Raw genomic sequence first — 23,994 nt, 5'->3', positions numbered from 1 at the left:
TAATCATATTGTTAGAGTTTTATCATATAAATGGGACCATTATCTTGTCAAAGGCATCAGTATTTTGTGATGCAAAAATATCAGTGTAATTAACAAATTGGTGTGAAGTATATTAGTTGTCTGATCTAAATTATTTTCGGTGGCAACCATACTCATTGTGATGACAGTCATTCTAGACTGAAATCAAAGTTATTGATTGTGTAAAGCAGACTATAGCTAGTGCACATGCATCTGGATAGACAGTAGAAGATTATACTTAAGCACTCAAGTATACAATCAGCTTGAATTTATCACTCCTACAATTCTCAACACATTGTAAAAACATTTAGTTATTTTCATAGAACAATTAAATGCTTGGAACTACTTACTCACCAAGTAATTGAGTAAGGAACAATTGATTTATTGTGTAGGTATATAAAGTTTTGCATGTATATATGTACATAGTAGCGTTGTTTTAGTTAACTATAACTAAAACTACTTTTAGTAAGGAAAATATGTATTAGCTAGTTAACTAAAATTATAACTAAAAGCAAATCCATAATTATTATAACTAAAACTAAATCTATAATTAAAAAACAGCAGAATAATTTACTAAAACTAAATCTAAAATTAAAAAGAATTAAGAAAGATAGCTAAAACTATAACTAAAACCAAAAGATTTTCTTATGCACAACTAAAACTATAACTAAAAGGTTTTCATGTTTTTAACTAAAACTATATACTAAAAATAAAACAACACAGAGAATATAACCATAACCAAATCTATAACTAAGAAGGATTACTAAAACTAAAACTAAAATTATTGAAGAAACAAGCTATAATGACTATACCTAAAACTAAAACTCTTTACTAAAACAACACTAGTACATAGGTAATCAAAGTATATGTATAGCTATGTGTGTCATTGATTTTCTTGTCTGCATGCATGAAGATGGCCCTCTGGACAATATCGTTTATTCTGTGGCTGTCCAGTGTAACAGAAGGCTTGTGCTATATGCTGGTAACTCCAATGTATGCTGCATTATCAGTTCTGTATATTATAGTGTAAACCAGCACATGCAATGCCAGCAATGAATGCACTAGCAAGATTTAATACAATTGCAGAACTTATAAACCTTATACAAAACAATATATTATAATAGCTATTAGTAAAAATATCAATTTTAACGATAGTTATCAAACTGGTAGCTACATACGTATACAAGTAGCTATCTTTCTGCATAAAATCAGCTTGGTTATTGCAAGTAGATTTAATACAGTACATCATATCTATCACAACAGATTGAATCACACCTGTAAGCTCACTAAGTTGACATGAACAATATCTCCATTAAAACAGTAACATACACATCCCTTCCTTCATAATGGTATTGGAATTTTGGAAACTGAAGTTTGGCTCTCTGTTAACCTGATCTCATGTCCTCTTGACTAGTAACCAGAAACACTAAAAGTGACACAGTTGACGGATCTGGATACATCCATAGGTTCTGTTGCTCTATGCATGGAAGTGTCCAAACTCCCTGAGAACAATTCCAAGTAACAGACAAATGATTCTTACGCCGTTCTGGCCTGGTTATCACTCTCATCCAGTTGGTTTTTAAGGGAAATTACAAGGAAAATCGCTTTCCATCACGGTTTCAAATGTCAAAGTTTGGAGGTTTTAGAGCATTGCCTGAGCTGTTATCAGGTTTGCTGTGTATTTCCAAGAATTCAGTCTTACAGAAGATGTTCTGACGGTTTTTTATGGCTGCTGTCAGTAGGCATTGCTCTGAAATATTTATTTTTAAAAATCTGATGTGTTGTATGTGTATCATAATTACTTAATTTGCTTGTATTTTTACTACACAATAACAGGAGAAGGAAAAGACCGCCCAGGTTCGCTAGTAGAAAGCATTTTAAGCCTACGTCTGATGGGTATCAATCCCATTGAGTGAAGTTTCAGTCCTGAAAGTATTTGCCCGTCATTCAATGTCAAGCTACCGTTGTCAGCATAGCTACCGTGATGCACCAGTCGAAAGCTTAGAAGCACTACACAGTAGATTGAAGGAGTGTGCTGCTGTACCTACAGGTATGCATATTAATATGAAACATTTGTATTAGCTCTTCATGTGACTGCAGGTTGGATTGAATCAAATCATAATGATCAAATTATGATCTACAAATTGGGTTCCTCTGAATATGGCTGTGTAGTTTTGCTATCCTTAACTGCAAGGAAGAACTTGAGCTCCTTTACTTACTTGAGCTCCTTCACGGAAGCTATTACCTTAATCATATAAATTATTTTGAAGAACATAATAATAGATTACAATAATAAATGTACAATTATGTAATTGAACAATCTTTTTACTTAATAAATCTACATACTGCTGTTGTATAAATCTCTACAAAGATTCTTGGATTGCTGTGTACTCTTGGTTTTCTGTTTGTATTTTTCAAGCCATGCACTGGCAAAAGAAAAACCTTGTACACATATAGTTCTACTATCTTGCTTAGAGTTCTTGATGCACTTCTCTTTCATCAACTTCAAAATCAGCTGTAGCTTTAAGCCAATAGAATTCAATGTCATCATTATTTGTAGAGTGACCCTTTGAACCTTTTTGGCATCCCAGTGAGCATGTGAAGACACTCCTTCAATTCTTCCTCAATAGCCTTGATGTGACATAATCCCCCTCTATTCACCTTCACAGTCCACTCTTTAGAATTGTCACAGGTGCTATCCTTATCTTTAACCAACTCCATAAAGCACAATAGCTACCATTTCTTCTTTGTAGTCATGTATTTATTTTCCCGAAGCTTCTCACATATGTAACCAGCAGCATACTGTATGGCATTTCCTTCACGCTGCATAATTGCAGAAGATAATGATTCACTGTGGGACGAGGCTGTGCAGTGACCATCTAAAAGTTTCCGAAATAAAATGTCAGTGAGATGTTGGCACAGGATTGGCATTGGAGATAAATCCGCCAGCTTTAAAAATGTGACCTATTGAGCTATAAACTTTTCTGATGCCGACTGTAGCAAAAAGTATTCCTCCACAATTTTTCTCTGTTGAAGTACTGTTTTTTACTAGAAAGGATAGGTTGGTTTACTTCCTTTAATAGTGTTGTGGTGAACAAATAACAATTATCCACATTGACTCTGTTTGAACACCAGGCTAGCAAATTCACTGCAACCTTTCTAGCCTCATGCAGCTGCAACCGGAGACTTTATTTCAAATGAACTATCTTCCAGGACGTTTCTAATGGCCGCTATGAATGTATCTAGCCTTTCCTTTCCCTTTATATGATGGGACAATAGCTCAATACGAAATTTCGAGGATCCTTATATACGAAACTTGACTTACTCTTTTCATCTGTATCTTTCGTAGCGTCTTTAGTACTCTTCTTTTTACTCCTTTTGGCCTGCCATCACTTGTGGCATCTTATCGTGTAAAGAACACAGTATATGAGTGAAACGAGATTCCGTTATACTACACTACAACGCTGAGTGAAACCGTGTTGATTGGTGTAAATTGCCTTGGTTTCCAATCCCGGTAAGGGATATATATATAGTCTATGATTGTACCAGCACGAAAACCTTCATCAACACTGAATATGTAGCTTCAAACAATAATGTTATAGCTTACTTCATGATCTATCTCTCGTACATAATCACTCATTTCCCTCACTACCCCTTCTTTTGTCCAACAAAAATCGCGTTCATGTGATCCTTTCGTAAAATAAAAGTGCCACGCCCTAAAAGGTCTGTACTACCACGTAGAAGTGTTCAGAATCCTGCGTAACAACCACCCTGGAATTCAAGACATCCATCAGCATCAATTCAAGTGTAGTTCGAAAGTGAGCAATGTGTTGTTTTGTGCGGAATTGCTTTATAGCATGCAAGGTCATGGATAACAGGGGCGGATCTAGGATTTATAAAAGGGGGGGCTAACTCAAGGTACTAATCTCTTGGGTAGAGGTGTGCAAAGCTTCCCAGCATGCTTCGCATGCTGGAACTAGGGGGGTCTGGGGGCATGCCCCCCAGGAAATTTTTGAAAAATAGATGCTAAAATACTGCAATTTGGAGACATTTCCACATAAAATTCATAATATTTTCTGCCTGTAGATATTTTATATACTGCCTTTAGATTATAGGTATGGCTCTCTGAAGCATTTTGTTAATGGAAAAGTTTGGGTAGGTACAGACAACCAAGTACATGATGCACCCTCTCACAATTGCACAACACTGAATAGGTGCATGTTAGAATAATAATGCTGAAAGTGGAAAATTTTGAAATTTGAACAATACAAGATTGAATCTGAGAGCCTTTTCAATGGAAATTGTGTATCTGAATTAAGTATTGCCATACATATTAACTACACAAGTAGATGAATGAAGCCCTTTAAACAGACCACTGCACTTCAGTGTATGTATAGGTGCAGGCAGATTTGGAAAAAATCCATAACAGAAGTAACTATATGCTTCCAGTGAATGTTTTATTAGAGTAGTTAGCTGACTGCTCAATTAGAGTATCTCGATCTTGTACGCCTCCAATACTGATCCGAGTCTTTGTTCTTTGTTGCATGAACTTTAGCATAAATCCACTGATAATACCTTGGAAAGATGTTTATAAGGTGGTTTTATGAGTATTTGTATTATTAGTGATCATATAATTATGCTAAGACAAAATTTCATTATAATACTCAGTATATTGATCAAGTAAAGCCTATAAAAGTGAAGGGGGGGGGGGGGGGGGGGGGGGCTTCAGCCCCCAAAGCCCCCCCTTCCTGGATCAGCCCCTGGATAACTTCAGAGAAAACAGTGTTTAGCATGTAATACAAACCTTGTAAGGCTTTACAACCATCTGTTGAGATATACTGATGTACCTACTCCTGTTATTGTCTACTTATTGTGGCTGCAATGACTGTATTTTTAGTTAGAGACAGTTTATTATTCTCTTGATTATGTAGTGATATCATCATAATTATATGATAATTACCATTATCCATACTTTTATGTGGCAAATAAAGGAAGTGGTATCCAAAAAATGCAACCTTGCAATAATATTGAATGTTACTGATTGCATATGTTGCAATATGATTGTCATGCTTTATAAAATAGTTGTTAGCTGTGACCTGTGATGCCAAAGTTCACTCTATTATACAATATCACTTGTGTATTATCTCTAAATATATGTAGTATGTACTAGTAATAGCATGGGTAGGAGTGAAATTTGGGATAAATACCACAAGTGTTGTATTGGAAATTTACCATTTCCAATACAACAAGAGTGGTATTTATTCCAAATTTCATTGCTACACATGCTATTCCCAGTTAATACCATACTCACTGCATATGCGCATGCTGTGCATTAGCATTGCTATCTACGCAGTTTGTCACTATGTACTAAACACACGTCAACACTAATTGGCGCTACATTGTTAACATAAATTCTAGCCAATGAAATTGCAATTACAACTTTTTCACTGCTGTCAGTGAAATACGGGATAAATTTCACTGCTACTATTGAGACTTTTGTATGGGCAGTGAAACAGGTATGGTATTAACATGTGTATTATTAATTCTGCACAGAACATGCAGTATTCTTAGCAAAATCAAACGTAATATGTTTGGTCATTCTACAGAGGAGTGGTCATTCTTGAGCGATTTTACCTAGCTCATGAATTTTACTACACTAAGTGGTCTGTGGTGAAAATTTCATGTCATTAGGAGTTTCATATTCAACTTTATAACACTCATGATATTGCGCTTGGTGCCACATGATGTACAGGAAATCCCTGAAAATGCCGTATTCAAAAATCACCAATCTATCAATTTCTTTTGCTTATATCTCTTGATAGGAACCATCAGTTGAGGTGGGATTTGAACTAAATCGATTCTAAATGATAGTACAATCTAATCCAAAACAGCCAAGCTGTAGAAAAAGAGTGCAGCCCTAAAAAGGCTATGGAAAAAAGAGATGTGAAATCCAAGGTGGCGGCCAAGAAATGGCTGTGATGGTAGGTTAATGGTAAAAATTTTAATAGCGACAATTCAGGTGAATTTGGTGCCACCTGGTCTTGGCACAAAATTCATCTGAATTGTCGTTATTAAAACTTTCACCATTAACCTAGTCCTACCATCACAGCCATTTCTTGGCCACCACCTTGGATTTCACATCTTTTTCACCATAGCCTTTTTGAGGGCCGCACTCTTTTTTACAGCTTGGCTGTTTTGGATTAGATTTCACTTCTTTTTGTATTTGTATACCCCAAAGCCGGCCTATGGCCGGCTTTGGGGCTTCTTAACCTATCTTTTTCTCTTTACCACAGGATGAAGAAAAAGATGAAGCAGATTTTAATTACTTAAACTAATTCTGATTTCATCACTAAATGTACAAATTATATATATAATACATATATTTATTACATGTCAATTATTCCCTATATCAGATAACTTGTTTGCAGCTGATCACTCTACAGGATGACTTGTTTGTAGCTGAACTATCTGCAGGGTGATTTTTTTGTAACTGAACTCTCTACGAGGTGATCCTTCTAGCTGATCTCTCTGCAGGTTGATTTGTTTGTAGCTGAACTCTCTAAAGAGTGATTTGCTTGTAGCTGAACTCTTTACATTGTGTCTAGTTTCTAGCTGATCTCTCCACAGGGTGATTTTTTGTAGCTGAACTCTCTACATGGTGATTAGTTTCTAGTTGATCTCTCGACAGGTTGATTTGTTTGTAGCTGATCTCTCTACAGTAGGTAATTTGTTTGTAGCTGATCTCTCTGCAGGTTGATTTGTTTGTAGCCGATCTCTCTACAGGGTAATTTGTTTGTAGCTGAACTCCCTACAATGTGATTTGTTTGTAGCTGATCTCTCTGCAGGTTGATTTGTTTTAGCTGAACTCTCTACAGGGTGATTTGCTTGTAGCTGAACTCCTTAGCTTGTGTCTAGTTTCTAGCTGATGTCTCTACAGAATGATTTTTTTGTAGCTGAACTTTCTACAGGGTGATTTGTTTCTAGCTTATATTTATATATATATATATTATGTCTCTACAGGTTGATTTATGTGTAACTGATCTCATTACAAGTTGATTTATTTGTAGCTGATCTCTCTGCAGGTTGATTTGTTTCTAGCTTATCTCTCTACAAGTTGATTTTTTTGTTGCTGATCGCTCTACAGGTTGATTTGTTTGTAACTGAACTCTCTACAAAGTGTTTTGTTTGTAGCTGATCTCTCTACAGGGTAATTTGTTTGTAGCTGAACTCTCTCCACAGTGACTTGTGTGTAGCTGAATTCTCTAGAGAGTGACTTAATTGTAGCCTAACTCTCTACATGGTGCATGACTTGTTTATAGCTGAACTCTCTTCAGTGTAACTTGTAATGTTCTGAATCTCTACAGTGATATTTGTAGCTTATCTCTCCACAGGGTGACTTTCTTCTAGTCTAACTGTCTATAAGAGTAACTGTTTGCAGTTGAACTCCCTACTTGCAATGTAATAGAACTCTATAATAGAGTAAGTCATAAACTAGCTGAATGCTCTATTAGGGTGACTGTTCTATTAGAGTATCTCGATCTCGCATTTGCTACACGGAGTTGGCTTTCGAATCATACAACTTACCTCAAACATAGCCCTACGCCTGCGATTAACTCCTAGTTCATGAGTCAATAAGACTATTAATATGTGAATTTCGTTGATTACAACGCTTAAATACTGATTACATGTAATAATACATTGGCTGATCGTTTTATTAGAGTAATTGACTGCTCTATTAGAGTATTTCGATCTGGCTAATGTCCTGGACGTTTTGAAGAGAACCTTTTGACATTTTTAAGACAGGGGATAGTCAAATTTCCATTTAAGTGGATTTGGATTGTGTATATGTGTGTTGGATGTAGTAGCTAGGCTGCTACTGTCAGAGAAGCCTAAATACAATGTAGCTATTCGGGCAAAAATCAAGGTGCGGCCATCGTGCATGTATCTATTTACTATTGAACGGTAGCTGATGCCCTCAATGTTCATAAAAATAGCTTTGAATTCGATATAGGTAACTATTTGATTTGCACGAGCTTCACATGTGGCCGAATTTAAGGTTGCACGACAGAGGTGACTTTGGAGCTTTGTAATTCGTAACCAATAAGGACTAAGCCAAATATCTGCATATATTTGGAGAATACAAGAGTTGCTCTTTCATATATCAAGTACAGAAAGACTTGATCAGCTTCAAGCATTACGAGCAGTGCCACTCGACCTATAATACATATTTTTGTTTGAGAATTGAGAACATTCGGACAGGTCACTTTTGCAGCTTCTGCAGCCAGACAAAGAAAGCTGCAGGTCTGAAATTTTGCATGCAAGAGTTTATGGCCTAGACCTCTCCGAAGGCATAGCAAGAGCAGAAAGTTTCTTTGCAGGTTTAAAGAAAAATCGCATCCGAACCGATGGTGGTCGAACGTTGGTGGCTTACTCTATAATAACCTAAGCTGTGGATTTCCATGAAGTGAGTGGCAGCTGTTCGAAAACCATGGTGCCCGATAATTGATAGTTGACTCTATCGAGGATACTATTTACTGTAAGCTACAGTTACTGTGGCTTTTGCTGGGCTATAGCTAGATACGTACGCCCAACACAAGAGTGACCAGACCAATGCGAAGCTACAATCATCCAGGCACGACAGAACTGGAAAAAATGCTTGTGGGCTGGCACACAAACCATTTTTAGTCTGCTCCGTAAAATATACTTGAGCGTATTAGCAAGAGTTTATAATATACAATATTACTACTTTATACTATGAACTCTTGGTATCAAGACACACGGTAGTGTGTCGTGCGGCCCAAGTAGCCGGCGCGCCACACCGTGAGTATATTTACAGGAAGAAAGTAAACGCGATTTTCACACCTTTGTAGCTCCGTGATTCCTTATCCTATTAAAACCAAAGTTGCTACAGAAATGCCGGCGAGGTAGGGGAGTCCACATACCAAATCTGAAGAAAATCGCTCGAGCCATTTCCGAGATACGAGCGGCCAAAGTTTGGGTTTTTTTTCTTCGTTTTTTTCTTCTTCTACTTCTTCTTCTTCTTTTCGTACACTTTGCAAAATCCGCAATAAAACACGAATGCGTGCTTGGATCGGACTGAAATTTGGTACACTTAAAGGACTCATTAAGGCGAATCTCAGTACCAAGTTTGGTAGGAATCCGATGAACCTTCACGGAGTTATGACCGATTATCTGCGTAAAATAAGGTCGAAGGTCTGTCACGCCCACAGGGTAAACCGCTTGAAGGAATGAGCTGAAAATTGTTATGTAGATGGAGTAACTATCGTAGGAGTGCCTTTTTGTGGTTTGAAAGGAATCCAGTTAAAGGCCATCGAGATATGACACAAAACCCAACCTATGTCACAATTACGCGATCGACTTTTATGAATAAACAACTAATAGTTTTCACGCCTACCAGCCAAACCGCTTAGAACAGTGAGCTGAAAATCGGTGTGTAGCTGGAATAATTATCATAGAAAGTCCTTGCAGTAGTACAGAAGAATCGGATTACAAACCACTGAGTTATGATTCCAAAGCCAACTACGTGTAGCATATGCGAGATCGAGATACTCTAATAGAACAGTCACCCTAATAAAGTATTCAGCTACGTTTATAACTTACTCCATTATAGAATTATATGGCATTGCAAGTTATTCTGTAGGGAGTTAAGCTACAAACAGTTAATCTTATAGACAATTCAGCTACAAGCAAGTCATCCTGTAGAGAGTTCAGCTACAAATATGTTGCTGTAGAGATTCAGAACATTATAAGTCACACTGAAGAGAATTGTACTATAAACAAGTCACCTTGTAGAGAGTTCAGCTACAACAAGTCACTCTGTAGAGAATTCAGCTACAAACAAGTCACTGCGTAAAGGGTTCAGCTACAAAAAAGTTACCTAGTAGAGAGTTCATCTAGATCAGCTACAAACAAGTTACTTTATGCAATGTTCAGCTACAAGTAAGTCACTCTGTAGAGAGTTCAGCTACAAACAAGTCACTCTGCAATACAAACAAGTCACCGTGGAGAGAGAGTTCAGCAACCAATCAAAAAACCACCATGTAAAAGAGTTCAGCTATACAAACAAGATATAACTCTATAGAGAGATCAGGTAGAGACTTAACAGATCACACTGTAGAGAGTTCAGCTAGAAACAAGTCATCCAGACTGAGTAGAGAGATCAACTAGAAAACATCACCTTGTAGTGAGTTCAAATCACCCTGCAGATAGTTCAGCTACAAACAAATCACCCTATAGAGAGATCAGCTAGAAGAAGTCACCTTGTAAAGAGTTTAGCTACAAAGAAACTACCATGTAGAGAATTCAGCTATGAACAGATCATCCTGTCGAGAGTTCAGCTAGAAACAAGTCATCCTGTAGAGAGATCAACTAGAAGAAGTTACCTTGTAGAGAGTTCAGCTACAAAGAAACAGCCACGTAGAAAGTTCAACTGCAAACAAATCAAACTGTACAGAGTTCAGCTACAAACAAATCACCCTATAGAGAGATCAACTAGAAACTAGTCACCCTGTAGAGAAATCAACTAGAAGAAGTTACCTTGTAGAGAGTTCAGCTGCAAACAAACCATCATGTAGAGACTTCAGCTGCAAACAAATCACCCTGTAGAGAGTTCAGCTACGAAAGGATCACCCTGTAGAGAGTTCAGCTAGAAACAAGTCATCCTGTAGAGAGATCAGCTAGAAGAAACTACCTTGTAGAGAGTTCAGCTACAAAGAAACCACCATGTAGAGAGTTCAGCTGCAAACAAATCGAATTGTAGAGAGTTTAGCTACCAACAAATCACCATGTAGAGAGTTCAGCTAGAAACAAGTTATCCTGTAAAGAGATCAGCTAGAAGAAGTTTCCTTGTAGAGAGTTCAGCTACAAACAAATCACCCTGTAGAAAGATCAGCTAGAAGAAGTTACCTTGTGGAGAGTTCAGCTACAAAGAAACCATCATGTAGAGAGTTCAGCTGCAAACAAATCACCTGTAGAGATTTCAGCTACAAACAAATCTCTCTGTAGAGAGATCAGCTAGAAGAAGTTACCTTGTAGAGAGTTCAGCTACAAAGAAACCATCATGTAAAGAGTTCAGCTGCAAACAAATCACCTGTAGAGAGTTCAGCTACAAACAAATCTCTCTGTAGAGATATCAGCTAGAAGAAGTTACCTTGCAGATAGTTCAGCTACAAAGAAACCATCATGTAGAGAGTTCAGCTGCAAACAAATCACCTGTAGAGAGTTCAGCTACAAACAAATCTCCCTGTAGAAAGGTCAGCTAGAAGAAGTTACCTTGTAGAGAGTTCAGCTACAAAGAACCATCATGTAGAGAGTTCAGCTGCAAACAAATCACCTGTATAGAGTTCAGCTACAAACAAATCTCCCTGTAGAGAGATCAGCTAGAAGAAGTTTCCTTGTAGAGAGTTCAGCTACAAACAAATCACCCTGTAGAAAGATCAGCTAGAAGAAGTTACCTTGTGGAGAGTTCAGCTACAAAGAAACCATCATGTAGAGAGTTCAGCTGCAAACAAATCACCTGTAGAGAGTTCAGCTACAAACAAATCTCCCTGTAGAGAGATCAGCTAAAAGAAGTTACCTTGTGGAGAGTTCAGCTACAAAGAAACCATCATGTAGAGAGTTAAGGTGCAAACAAATTACCTGTAGAGAGTTCAGCTACAAACAAATCCCTCTGTAGAGAGATCAGCTAGAAGAAGTTACCTTGTAGAGAGTTCAGCTACAAAGAAACCATCATGTAAAGAGTTCAGCTGCAAACAAATGACCTGTAGAGAGTTCAGCTACAAACAAATCTCCCTGTAGAAAGGTCAGCTAGAAGAAGTCACCTTGTAGAGAGTTCAGCTACAAAGAACCATCATGTAGAGAGTTCAGCTGCAAACAAATCACCTGTATAGAGTTCAGCTACAAACAAATCTCCCTGTAGAGAGATCAGCTAGAAGAAATTACCTTGTAGAGAGTTCAGTTACAAAGAAACCACCATGTAGAGAGTTCAGCTGCAAAGAAATCAGCCTGTAGAAAATTCAGCCACAAACAAATTGCCCTGTAGAAAGGTCAGTTAGAAGAAGTTACCTTGTAGAGAGTTCAGCTACAAAGAAACCATTCTGTAAAGAGCTCAGCTGCAAACAAATCACCTGCACAGAATTCAGCTACAAACAAACCACCCTGTAGAGAGATCAGCTAGAAGAAGTTACTTGTATATTGTTCAGCTACAAACAATTCACCCTATAGAGAGAGCAGCAAGAAGAAGTCACTTTGTAGTGTTCAGTTACAAAGAAACCACCATGGAGAGTTCTGTAATAAATATATGTATTATATATATAATTTGTACATTTACTGATAAAATCAGAAATATTTAAAGTACATCTGCTTCATCTTTTCTTCTTCCTGTGGAAAAGAAAAAAAGACAGGTTAAAAAAGTCCCAAAGCCGGCCTATGGCCGGATAGGCCGGTTTTGGGGTATACAAATACAAAAAGAAGTGAAATCTAATCCAAAACAGCCAGCTGTAAAAAAAGTGTGCGGCCCTCAAAAAGGCTATAGTGAAAAAAGATGTGAAATCTAAGGTGGCGGCCAAGAAATGGCTGTGATGGTAGGTTAATGGTAAAAATTTTAATAACGGCAATTTAGATGAATTTTTTGCCAAGACCAAGCGGCACAAAAATTCACCTGAATTGTTGTTATTAAAATTTTTACCATTAACCTACCATCACAGCCATTTCTTGGCCGCCACCTTAGATTTCACATCTTTTTTCACTATAGCCTTTTTGAGGGCCGCACACTTTTTTTACAGCTGGCTGTTTTGGATTAGATTAGCTAAACACTTAACTTGCTAAACAGGAACTTCCGATCCGACAGTCTGGTCCGTAAAATAGACACACCCTTTTACAATTGATTTCGTCGCTTTGCATTAGAATTCGTCGCGTTTGCACAAGAATTCGTCATAACTACATTGACTGTAAGAAACTACCCGCTCATCACAAGGTTTTCATGTTCTGCATCAGTCAAAGCAACTGCATACCGGGCTGTAGTGAGACCTATTCTGGAGTATGCTTCCCCAGTTTGGTGCTTACATACTAAGAAGGATGTGACTAATTTAGAAGCGATCCAACGTCGTGCTGCCCGTTGGGTGTGCGGTAGTAGATGGGATACTATTAACCATAACTGGTCTAGGTCTTCAGACTCTTGCCTACAGGAACTTCATTGGCCAACTCTTCATACCAGAAGATCTTACTTTTCGACCAGTCTGACTCATGATATTTTACATAATAGAGTTGCTATCCCATTTTCTAAGTATTTTCAATTTTCTACCACCGTCACTAGATCTCATCCAATGTCGTTATTTATTCCATCCTCCACTATTAACTCCCGGCGTTTTTCCTTTTTCATCAACTCTCCCTTCCTATGGAACACCATTCCCCATCGTATTCTAAAATTGACTAATCCAGTTGCGTTCCGGACTGCACTTCGTCGTTTTCTTTTTGCATAATCTTGTAACTGTTTTGTTTTTTAATCCGTGTATTCTAATGTTATTGTTTTGTGTTTTGTTTTTGTGTTACTGTTATGTGTTTGTTTTTTGTACTTGTATGTTCTTTATGGGGAGCACGTTTGCAGGCTGTGCCTTTTGTGTACCCATGTCTTTGACAAAAATTGATAATCTAATCTAATCTAATCTAACAAGGTGAATATTTTTGCCATGGATAATAGAGACACTAAAGAGTAATTGAAGCTGGTTATACACGAAGCTATTAGCTGCCTGTCAATTTAATTAGCTTGTTGGCGAGGGAGGGGTCCGACACTCTTGAAATCTCGTACGCTTCGTCAGAAATCACATGAAATCACACACTCAATAGAAATCAGAAATCACACTTTTAAAAACAAAAATAGTAAAACTCTGTATATTTCTGACACATTGAATGAAGTGACATTATTAATTGGAACTTAACAGAAGTGATCTAATATAAGTCCCGAGTCACTTGATCTGGCACTGGTTCGGCTGCCAATCTCTTGAACTTTACAACCTAAGCTGGGTCCACTAATGATCAAAAGCTTCCATTACTGGAGCCACACGAGTGATCTGAGAATCTTTTCAGTTTTAACTAGCAATTAAGCTCTACTCGGAGCCACAAGTAACAGTACATGACTGCATGGGTTAATGATGAAACGGGTTAAACATGTAGAAGGGCTGCAAACTATAAGCACATGCACTTTTGCAAAGAAAGTAGATCCCAGCATTAGCTAGCTTCAGGAAAAATATGCAGCTTGTCTGAGAATACATGCATGTCAGTACTGGTTAGTAACTAGCTACTGGATGTTAACTATTCAAAAGTTAGCTCAGTCGCTCATGATCACATAATATGATTCTGCTTGTTTAGCTGACCCACTTAACATCTTTGTACAACTCGCAAGCAAACATTTCATATAAAACAAGGCTAAGCTCATACACAATGAAGACCATGGATGTAATCCGATGTATCCAGATCAGTCAACTGTGTACTTATGTAAGTGTTTCCTGCTACTGTGGTTGTTAGTCAAAATGAAATTAGATCAGGTTTAATTATTACCAGAGAGCCATTCCAGTTTTCAATAGGAAGGGATGTGCGTGTTACTGATGTTAGCAGAGATATTGTTCATGTCAACTTTCAGGTGTGATTTAATCTATTGTGTATTATCAAACTGGTAGCTAGTACAAACAAGTAGCTATCTTTCTGCATAAGTCAGCTTGGCTATTGCATGCAGATTTAATACGTCACATATTGATCAGATGAGGTATGCATTCTTATTTCTTTCTAATAGCTGTTTTGTGAATATACAATCATTGTGCTGTATAAGGTTTATAAGTTCTGCAGTTATAAATTATTCATTGCTGGCAATGCGTATACTGGTCTGCATTGTATTAACTGGTAACGCAGGATGCATTGGACCTAACAGTGTATAGCACATAAATTTTGCTGAGAACACTTACCTAATCATTAATGATTGAGTCCAAGTCTATCTACCTGCCAAATATACTGTTTTAAAATCCATCATGACTCAGTGATGATCATGTAGATAAAAGTGTAACTGAAATCATGTGGACCCATGGATGACATGCAACCATGTAATAGTAACCAATTCCAATATACTTAATTAATCACATGTATCACCATCAGCTACTTTGTTATTATTACTGGGCATGCCGATGTGCCAAGGGATGAGTATATAATGCTCCAAGTAAAAAAATTACACAAGATAACAACAGTACTGCTTAATTATATCTACCAGTAAAGGCTATGCCTATACCATTTTTACTTTACAGCACAAGTATGTAGTAGCTATATATGCTAATGCTTTCTGACTCAATCACTGAAGTTGGAAAATTATTCCAGTTGATGACAGCTCTTGGAAAGAAGGAATGCCGGTTCATGTAGCTACGTACCTGGATGAAGTGGTAAGGGTAGTGATGTCTAGTTGAACATTGTGTGGCTAAGAGTATAATGGTATTGATAGGCCAGATAAGTTGTGGATTGACTCGTAAAAAATCTCGTAAAAAATGTTAGCTAGCTAGCTATAGGGTCATTCCATGTCAAATCAGCGAGATGTAGGGTCACCTCTCGGATTTTGACGAAACTTGGTGTGTTTGTAGTACCTATGGTGCTCATTATCCGTACCAATTTTTAGCTTCACACACCACATGGTTTCTGATTTATGACTACAAATATTTCATGAAAAATTGGTCTGTCTTGAGTTACAAAATCAACTGTAGCTTATCACTGTGTTAATATTTTAAATAAAATTTTCAGCGATTAAAGACTGATAATTGATCTTTCTAGTAATCCATGAACTATAGGTAGGGTCCGCAACGTGAAAAATCGATATCCTCCAATCAACTATCTAACTATTGTCATGTGTTAGGCTAAGTGTAACTTGAATAACACCAGCATGGCAGCCAAGTTTGTCACTTTCTTCTGGTAGAAAACGATACAAATGTCTTAAAATCACGTGAGTTTTCGTTCCAGCGGTTCGTAGGGTTCTTCGTATGCCACGATATTCACTCTCAACATTGTTCAAGTAGTCTATCATCAACTCAAAGTATTGGTGGTTTGATTTTATTGGTCAGTTTCCGGTGGCAGCACGATCTGTGCAGCTTTTTGGCGACAGACAAAATGATTCTTGCTCTGGAGCACAGGACAAGCAGAGCAGCAACTGCGCCGTGGGTCCGCAATGACCAGGACTAGGTAAAGTACACTGTTAAAAATGAAGTTTGAAGGTTATACCAAGGAGTATGACGGTTATCCCTACCTTGTTAGTATAAAAAAGACTTGGTATGAAGGTTATACTATATGGGATGAAGGTTATCCCTACAAGTTGGTATAAAACGTCACAGGTATAACGTTTATACCTTCGTGATGTCCTTATTCCGTTTTCTTCCGTGCATTTACTACGTATTTCAATCTAAAGCGCAGCGCGTCATCTTTATGCGGCGCTTATTATATGATTCGTTACTATGCTGCCGGATGGGTGCTTTGGCGGACCAGTGTCACGATTTATCTACTTAATGATCTGGAATGGATTCAAGTACAGAGAGATAAGGTGGAACACCAACAAATACGGGGCACCTAAGTGGTTTGTCAGCTGCCCTTGGATCGCCTCGGATCACTGGGCACAGATGTAAGAGGATTAAGAGCGGTAGAAATATGATACAACCGGTCCTTTACAATTGTACATTATATTACTCCTGGCGATATGCATCTGTGAAATTTTGTGGCAGCTATAAAATGGAGTAATACAGTGGCGGATCCAGGATGGGGCATTTGGGGCAAATGCCCCCCCCCCCCCCCCCCTTCAAGAAATTGCATACAAGATCGATATACTCTAATAGAGCAGTCAATTACTCTAATAAAGCAGTCACAATGTTCATGAGGCAGTGTAGCTTACCTATGAAGCTACAAATAGGATTTTATTTTACATAACAGACGTGATATAGTAGGTAAGGATAACTAGCTATTATTGTTATAACCTTTTTTTTTTTTTTTTTGGTCTTCAACTGGTTTTCAGCAAGTTTTTTTGGTCTTCAACTGTTTTTCAGAAAGGTGCCCCTCCTCTTTCGAAACTCTGGATCCGCCCCTGTAATATTTAGATTAATGTAAAGTGAGTGGGACAACTATTAAAACTTTGCATGCATGTACATACACATTGCATAAGGAGGTGCCACAGGGACTAGTCTGGCACCGCCTGCTCCTTTGCAAAAAGTGAAATACAGATACTAAATGATTCTACCATTCAGATTTGGTAGTGTGTGCCAATCACGTTCACACACAAATCACCTTGGCAACGCAATGCTTTTGAAGGGTAAGCATCTGACATAACTAGCAATTACATACACTGTCTAATTGAATTCCTATTGAGATTATTTAGTATCTGTATTTGACCAGCTGCAGACCCTTACTTTTATGAAGGGGTGGATGGCACAAGACTAACTTGCTGCATGGTCTACCAAAGTCAATATACAATCAAGACGAGACTTGAGACTACACAATATTGCTACTAGTAACAATGAGTCAAAATCTCAAGGCATACGAAGGGTTCAAATGTAGTGTGCAACACAGACCAGCATGATACTCCCTTGCATATACATGTATGATCGCCGGTTTAAAAGTGAAATAAAGCTAAGCAGTTCCGAGTGACTAGTGCATACTTTTAATTTCTTACACACAATCTTGTATGCAACAGAAAATATCTACTAGGTTACATGAGTTTTGTACTTCCAAGGCAGGGGCAAGTTTCAGGAAATCCCTTTACATAAATTCAAACAGCAGATATACAGAAATCATGGGATCTTTCATGAAACAGGAGCCTTCGCCTTGTAAATAGTGTTTGTCATGTAATAGCAATGCTTGTTCTGAAGAATATTATTTTGGTGAGATACTCTAATAAAGCAGTCAGGTAATTATAATACTCTAATATAACAGTCACTTAGCTGTAGAGAAAACTCTTTTCAAAATTACTGTGTACGTCCTGCAAGGTGACATGATAAAAAAGGAAGCATTGCTTGTCAATACAAACAATGTCAAACATTACTAAAGGCATATCATGTTATATTATCTTCCTCACTATCTGCGAAAGCCAATATTTGTGTATTTGTACTTATTAGTAGTGTTGCAGGGTGAACTGTTTATAATTGTTGCAGGGTAAATGAGGCATGAATCCCAATGAGCAGCTTGTTACTACCAACTGGATTGAACATACCTGACTCTAGAGTCTGATCAAAGTTTGTAACTCATCAGCTACGTGTCAAGCAGTTGTGAAAACTATTCACAAGCAAGGAACTCAACTGAAATATTATTTCATAATTCAATGAACAACATTACTTGTGATCACAATGTTATAGCATAACTAGTGTTTGTGTTACTTGTACTTGATTTGAGTTTATATTTCAACGACCAAGGGCTATTTGGTATACTAGCAATACCTTTCGTAAATACAATTCCTAAAGGGAACTAGTGATGATCTATATACGAACAACTTGAGAGTTCCACACTTTGTGTATGTAAATAATATGATGCTGCTTGACAATGTACTATAATACAACATGCATGTTCGGTCATTTATAGTCTACACATCCATCTGCCTTGCAGATGATAAGCACATACATTATTACAACTTTTGTCCAACCACGGACACATTATGGAGTATTATTATCATCTAGTGACAGTTAGATATTACTTAAATGTTCTCTTCCTTCACAGTTCTTATGCACCCCTCAGCCCCTGGCCCAATATCTTGATTTCAGTTTCTCAGAATGCCTGTGAATAAGAAAATATACATTTTAATTCAAGAAATATACAAAATAGTCCACATACCTCTCTCAGTGCTATTACATTGGCTGAACATAATTTGACGCTAAACAAACAAAGTAAATCATGAAATTTAATGATAAAATAATACTCATATTTTTCCTAATGGTGCACTACGGCCAGTCCCATATAATTATATCATACACACAGTAGTTGCTAGATACAGTATAGAGTCGTACAACAGAAATAAATGCCCGGTTTCACAGGAACTCCTAGTACAAAACAGTGAAGCAAAAGCATTTTACAGCATTCCTTTAAACTTGAAATCTATGTGGAATATATCAAGAAGAGAATATCTCAAGTTGATTCCAAGGAATATGATTTTTGGTCTTGTCAATTATAGTCACTTGCCTGAACATAATAAGTGTCCGGGCTATAATTGACGATACAGTACTTGAAATCAGGAAATGTACCTTGACACCATTAATGGTTTCATTTGTAGTTGTTTAGACCTCTAAAATTAGGACACTTTGGGTATACTAGCATCACTAAAGTGCTAGTTTCGTCCCTGATTAGGAACAGTGTATGACACATAATCAACAAATGTTTTGTAAATTATTGGCTCAGTTCTACATACTACACACGCATGCACAGCACATACACACATGGTGGAAACAAGGTCATCTACGTCACATTTTGTCTGGGCTCAGTGGGTCACCTGGGCAGGTAATCCAGATCTGACCCATTTTATGGACTGACCTGGATTGAGGGCTGGGTAAAATTTCATGAAATTTTTGCCTGTTATGCTCTTCAGTGTTCCCAATGTGCTCAAAAACATTTCTTACAATTATCTTCAAAAGTTTTAATTAGTGAATGCTCAATTAGAGTAATTGACTACAAAGTGACTGTTCTATTAGAGAGTATCAATTTAAGGAGCTTTGGACAATGCATTGGAGTGCTCGATTGCAGTTTCCACTGACTGCTCTATTAGAGAGTAGAAGTAGTGTTCATAACATCCACCTAATATGCTAGCATTATACTGGTGCAGCACTCCAGCCTATCAGTAGTAAGCCACACACGCACGCACGCACACAGTTTAAGGGTGCTAAAAATGTTGAAATTTAAAGTACCTAAATCATTTTAATTGGAAATGTATTTGGTCACTACAATATATACCTGACCAGCCACAAATCATGAGGAACCAAGTACAAATTGAAATAGTTACTATTCATGAAATCAAAAATCTAGTAAATTTGAGCACTTTCTAAATCTGTCAGTGGCTGGGAACACAGCCCCAGACCTCTGTACCTCACTGCTAAATCTGGAAGCCACTTTGGAAATATCCTGGATACGCCTCTGGAATTGATGAACTTAAAATAAGCAACTATTGTAAATACTTTGTTTGTGGTTACAAATTGCAGCAACACTGTGACAACACTGTCAGAACTGACTCCAGTACACACTCAGGTAGTACTAGCACAGTTGATTTCAGATTGCTTTTGAACAATTCACACACGACTTGCAAACGTGATAATGTGAATGTCTACTTGCAGTATTTACATGTACACTCCTGGCATTGTTTGACAGTAAAGGGTTGAGTATCTATTGTGCTATGTATGTTCACGTTGAGCTGAATCCTGAAAAACAGCTAAAAATTAAAAGTGGATTTTTTCTCAACAGAGTTAACATTTCAGCCAACTAGATGATTATTGGTAACAGCAAAGGTGTCAACAACAGACACGTACAGTTTGCCTCCATTACAAGTTCGGGAAAGGGTTGTAATGGATCCTGTACTTATATGGCTTCCCATAGGAAATGTATAGTGAAAATTTTGATTGGCCGTAAATATTATGTCAAACATTCGAACAACAAGATTTTGAAATGTTTTTAGCGGGTCAAGCAGTACTACCATAGATTATCGAGAGAGGGGATAGAAAACTATCACGTGACTCATTAAAATAATCATCCCTACGCGATTCTTTATCGCTATCTAGTGGAATGAAATGGTTTATAGTACTCTCTGGTAATGCTCACTTGTGTATCTAGGCGTTCCATCCACTATCCGCTGCCTGGTCAAGTTTTATTCCCGTGCGCACTCCTCACCTACACCAGCCCACGAGCTTGTGGTACACCTTACCAGCGACGGGAATGGAATTGGATAATTCTTGACAGATGTAACCATTCACTGATGAATGCCATACACCCCGAAACGTATTAAAACTTCGATGAAAGAGTCCTTTGGTTGTTATGATTGAAAGCGGCAAAACATGTTCAACTACAAAACGATTCATGCCCTTTGAAGTGCGAATTTGTGGCACGGCTTACTCCTCGACAACAATGATTAGGCAACTCTGCTTCAAGTTATGAAGTCGCCTTGTGCTGCTGTAAACTCCGAAGAAAACAACTTTTCTCTACAAGCGTTTAAAAGAGAGTTTTAAAAAGGTGTAAATGGAACTGTAGGTGAGGAGTACGCACGTAAAAATTAGTTTTCTATCCCCTCTCTCTATAATCTATGGTACTACAAATGAGCCAAATTTCAAGATCGTGTGTAATTGCATCCATGAGTTATTAAATGTTTTTGAGGATTCAGCTCAACGTGAACATACTATAGTACTAGTATTTAGTTATACAAGTAAAGGAGCTAGGTTTCAAACAATTAGTTCATATGTTCGAACAATCCGAGGAACAATCACATTGTAAATTGTTCAATTGCATGCAGAAAGTAATCCGAAATCGACTGTACATGATCACAAAACACTAATATAGTATTTATATCTCACTTTTAGTTTTACTGCATTAGTCACAGTAGATTACTAATGGAGTAGGAGAAGAAGTTGAGGAACGGTAGCTTGACTACCCGTATACTCAACTGAACATTTTCGATGATTCTGATCTACAAAAGTACAGGATGAGATAATGCTCTAGAGTATTTATAACCTTACTTTGCTTAGAGTCTCCCGCTAGCAGCATGCAACCACTGATGAAACGAAATAATCTCATTTTTCCATTTAATACTCACTCCCCGTGACGTAGCGTTTACGTACGTTACTTAACGACGAAAGTTACCGTGGTAACGAACATTACTGAAAATTCCTCTGAAAGTTCGTTCAGTTTGTTCATAAAATAAACTGGTTTTGGCAAAGAAGATATTTGAAAATTTGTGAGTTATTGTGTCTACAAGAACAGGCAGCTTGACTAAGCGGGAGGGTTTTGCAATGCGTTAAACAGGAAGGCCGTTCTCAACTGACTGAAACAGCTGACCTACTGAAGAATACGAAGGTGACGTTTCTACTAGCAATATTCCGCTTGGTGTACAGTTATTTGTAATTTAGATATGGAAAGTGCAGCAAACAGTTTATCTACAGTGCTGTACGTGGAACCACTGGCTGACGGACTGGCAAGAAGTTGCAGTCTCATGGCTGCTTCAAATGACTGGTACATAGAATAGTGAAATTTCAGACATTTGAATCTCTTTAATGCCGAGTTTAATGCCTAACTCAGCCAGGTGATGAAGCTATGTATCTAACTTCAGTTTGCCAGCTGTTACACAAAGTGTGAGTGTTTACAGTGGATAGCTGCCATTATGTACCCTTTACAGAACAGCTGACATCATGCCAATCCTACCCACTGAGTGTAGTGTGCATGCTGATATGGTTATGTTCTGCTATGTGCACAGTGGCAGCCAAGTAACCTAGGAGACAGCCTGGCAGGTTAGTTACACATTCCTATTATCAGTTACATACATGCAGGTACACCATGCAGGTATTGTGTCTGGTAATTGATTAATGACTGGCTTGTTGCAACACCAACATGCTTTCTGCACTGAGTCTTGACAATTAGCCAAGGTATGGATGTGGTAGATAGTTGAATAAGAATTGCCGTCATCTCACATGTTATTATTACAGGTTGTATTGTGTATGCTCCTGATATTCCATCTCCATCATGTTGTATACAAAATGTAAGTATTACAGCAATTGTGATACTAATAATACGACTTGACATTCTAGTGGTGTCGCCTTTTGATAACACACTGTGATGGATATTGATTGCCCGGCAGCTATTCCTGTTACTTGAAAATTATAGTAGCATCTGTCTTGCTGTTAACTCCCCTACTGTCAGGTGGAATTCCCTGCTGCAATGCAGATCGATGACAAATTGTAAGCATAGAGTGTACCAGATTGTTATGTATAACGTTTTGGCAGGTTCTGTGGACTGTATATGAAGTGTTGTTAGCTGTTTACAATATTAAGGTATAGTGTATGCTTGAATAAGAACTGTAACTATATTGCTTGTCAATGCTGCAGATCATGCTGGTCCTAACATCTCACGAGCACTTCAGAAGTTGGAGTTGACTATTTGAACAGCATTTAATTTCTGCAATTGAAATACATTAATAATTATTTAAATACTAAATAACAATTGGGGATAACCTTTATACTAGCATAGGGATAACCTTCATCCTACCCATATGGGATAAAGGTCATACTATTGAAAGTTGGGATAACCGTTATCCCTGGATTTGGTATGCTATATGTGTCAGCCACTTTATCCCTGTTTTGGGATAACCTTCCAACCAACTGTTTTAACAGTGTACCTGCATGCGGAGTATGGTTATAATTGAAGCTTGTTAGCCATCTGGCTGAGCCATCTATATGCTGAAATTCGGCCAAAATGACGCGATTTTTGCAAACAAATACCAGAATGGTTGATACATCAGTGAGACAGTCTCCAACAGCATGGATACGAAGCTTATAAACACCTAACAATACGGCTATCTCGCCCAGTAAACGCATAGAGCATTCCAATGCATGAAATAGGCACTCACGTGATCGAAATTCAAATCGCCATGAAATGGCTTTCATTTCTGAATAGGAACCATGCAGTGTGCTCCTTTTGTAAATATTTGTATTAATTATTCACTCAGGCGTGGTCTGGGCCAGTGCGAGTGTGTTTTATGCTGTGATGGCATCATAGGGAGAGTCTCAGACTGCTGGGCTAATCGAGATGCTGAACCTAATGCACACAAACTGATTGTCACTTGATTCCAAGTGATTTTAATGTCATTGGAATAGATTATGATTGTATTTTCCGAGATTTGAATATCGATCACGTGAGTGCCTGTTTCATGCATTGGATTGCTCTTTGCATTTACTGGGCGAGATAGCCGTATTGTTAGGTGTTTATAAGCTT

At 37.8% G+C, this 23,994-nt stretch overlaps 2 long non-coding RNA genes across 4 annotated transcripts; one reads left to right on the top strand and one right to left on the bottom strand.

The window, feature by feature from the left end:
* Positions 1-18,585: 18,585 nt before the first annotated feature.
* On the bottom strand, positions 18,586-22,053 carry LOC136246273 (uncharacterized). Its single transcript, XR_010696348.1, has 4 exons — positions 21,747-22,053; positions 21,585-21,697; positions 18,871-18,910; positions 18,586-18,813 (listed from the first exon to the last, which is right to left on the bottom strand). It is a non-coding gene; the product is annotated as an uncharacterized lncRNA (long non-coding RNA).
* Positions 22,054-22,281: 228 nt separating this feature from the next.
* Positions 22,282-23,240, top strand: LOC136247636 (uncharacterized). 3 transcript variants are annotated; one of them, XR_010697677.1, is made up of 7 exons: positions 22,282-22,356; positions 22,403-22,514; positions 22,567-22,649; positions 22,710-22,762; positions 22,812-22,961; positions 23,007-23,054; positions 23,109-23,240. It is a non-coding gene; the product is annotated as an uncharacterized lncRNA (long non-coding RNA). The 3 variants fall into 3 exon arrangements; XR_010697678.1 differs by having other exon boundaries at positions 22,334-22,358; positions 22,408-22,514; XR_010697676.1 differs by lacking the exon at positions 22,282-22,356 and having other exon boundaries at positions 22,365-22,514.
* The last annotated feature ends 754 nt before the right edge of the window (positions 23,241-23,994 follow it).

Source organism: Dysidea avara, chromosome 2 (genome assembly GCF_963678975.1).
Source record: "Dysidea avara chromosome 2, odDysAvar1.4, whole genome shotgun sequence".
Taxonomy (NCBI): Eukaryota; Metazoa; Porifera; class Demospongiae; order Dictyoceratida; family Dysideidae; genus Dysidea; species Dysidea avara.
Note: the sequence above shows the minus strand (reverse complement) of the source record. Positions and strands in the feature narration are given on the sequence as shown.